Raw genomic sequence first — 2,500 nt, 5'->3', positions numbered from 1 at the left:
GTTTCTTTCGTCAGTGGCACCCTGTTTGTTTTTACCAGTTGTTTCCTTGGGAGTGCTACCTGCATTTTTTGCTTATTTGGAACTTTTTGTGGACTGGTGATGGAAAAACAGCCCTTGTTTGAAAGTAAGGGACAAGATGAGTTACACCAATCACACAAATTGATTGGCCAACTCACAGAGTTGATTGACTTACTAACACCATTGTGCCAATCGTTAATCGGATCGAGTGCTAATCCCACCTTAGCAGCAGGAAGTGGAACCGAAGGGTTTGCGTTCAGAAATGTAAGAGGAAAAGGAAGCTTATTGACAATCAACATGATGCCGGTGACCTAAATAAGCCAAATGGTGATTCCTTTAATCCTGACACCACACCAAGGATTTTTCTTAACAACAACTCTGTGGAAAATTTAAACGGAGGAAACAGTAATACTGCAATAAAACCAAAACCGCTGACTATCAGTCAAGTGATTTCAGGTACTGTTTTAGACAATAATTGCAAATAGACTACTTTGTGGCTCAAAACAAGTTATTGTTTTAAATTTGAATCTGGTGGTCTTCAATTACCACCTATTTCTGATTCCTATTGTGTAAAAGTGGACAAGTTATCAAAACTAATGCTAAAATTTAGAACATTGTGTATTGAAAATGCATATTTAACTGAATGTATTAGTAGGAACATTGTTCCAAAAGGTTTACGTGTTCAGAGATACCCTAATATTGTGCAAATAGGGTCTGGTTTTCACAAAGAGCTTTTATAAGTATTTAATAAATGTGGATTAGATATTTTGAAGCTTATTGTTAAAGAGAATGTTAGATTGCAAGAAGATTTACAGAAGGAAATAGATGAGTTGGATTTGTGTATTAAAGAAGACCTTTTCTTTGGTATTAGTGAAGAAAAAGAGAAATATTTTTAAATAAGGGGGGAAACAGATGTTAAATGTGGTGAACTGGTAAATAGGAAGATGAAAAAACTAAAGATGGATGTATATGAGTACCAAAATATTATTAGTTACCCCAAGCCAACATATAAGTACTATAATAATAATTCAAATAGACAGACAAAAGATGATAATGTTACCAATGAACAAAGGTATCAGGAAGGGGATTACCATCAGGATTTTCCACCCCTGCCTAGACCAGAGAGGCAAAATAATAAAAATGGGTACCTTCATGAAAATTTTCAAATGAGGGGGGGGGGGAGAACAGGGAGGGGGAGATACTAGATAGTTTTACCCCTCCTCCATTTATGATCAAAATAATGATTCTAAGATAGTAGTTGAAGGGGCTAGGAATATCTACAGTGGTTTTTCCATCTATAATTTTAGTAATATTACGCTCGTTGAGGAACATTTCAACCTTCTAAGTAAGGGGCTCAAATTTATTCCTTATGTTAAAGGAGACCTAACTAGAATGTTGCTGGATATTAAGTTATTTTTAAGAAAAGCGAATTTAGAAATTATTTTTAAGAATACTATAGGTAAAAACAAAGATCAAATTTTAATGCGAAAGACTACGTACAATCCCCCCATGCACGTACAACTTAGGAATCTGGAAAGAATTATGGAGATGGAAATCAGAAATGCACAAAGTAAAATTAAATACGAGACACATTTAAATAAGAGAGAAAGGGATATTTTACAGGAATTAAAACGTGATTTAAATGTTAGAATAATGAAACTGGACAAGGGTGGGGGGATAGTAATGACGGACAATATACAATATGAAGGAAAAATGAATAAAATTCTCAGGGATGAAACTAGATATTCTTGTGTCTCTAGGAATGAGGTTAATTTAGCCTACAATAACATAGATATTAACCTCATAGACTTGTTACAAGAAGGCATTATTGATAAAAAAATGTTTGATTACCTGAATGTACAAAAACTAAAGGTCCGTACAATCTTCGGAATTTCTAAGATACATAAAAATTCTGAAGATCCACCCTTCAGACCTATAGTATCTGCTGACAGATCCAAAACTTTTCCTTTGGCAAAATATGTGGATACAAAAGTAAAGCATGTTTGGACTAAAAGAAAAGTTATAGTTAAGGACTCCTGGGATTTGTTAAGGGAGATAACCCCAGATTTATATTCTAATAATTTACTTTTTATTACTATAGATATAGTTGATTTGTTTTCATCCATACCTTACTTACCAGGAATGAATATGTTTGAAGAAATTATTTTTGAAGATAGGCAATTATGCCACAAAGAAAAGATAGCGAGTGTGTGTTTAATGGACATGGTATTAAAAACAATTTTTTGGTATTTAATGGTGAATTTTTTCAACAAACACAAGGGGTAGCCATGGGAGCAACCTGTGCTCCCATTTTGCGAACTTGGCTTTGGCAAGATGGGAGGAAACCTACATCCTGAATTTAAAATTCAACTCCTGCTGGACATTATATCGAAGGTTTTTAGACTATATAGTTATTTTTTGGGTAGCCAGTAGGGAGATGTTTGAAGAATTTATGGAATACATTGGTCAAACGACAGATTTT

This window comes from Protopterus annectens, chromosome 6.part0 (genome assembly GCF_019279795.1).
Source record: "Protopterus annectens isolate FY-2018-M chromosome 6.part0, PAN1.0, whole genome shotgun sequence".
In the NCBI taxonomy this organism is placed as follows: Eukaryota; Metazoa; Chordata; order Ceratodontiformes; family Protopteridae; genus Protopterus; species Protopterus annectens.
The sequence above is the reverse complement of the archived record's forward strand: the minus strand, read 5'-3'. Positions refer to the sequence as shown.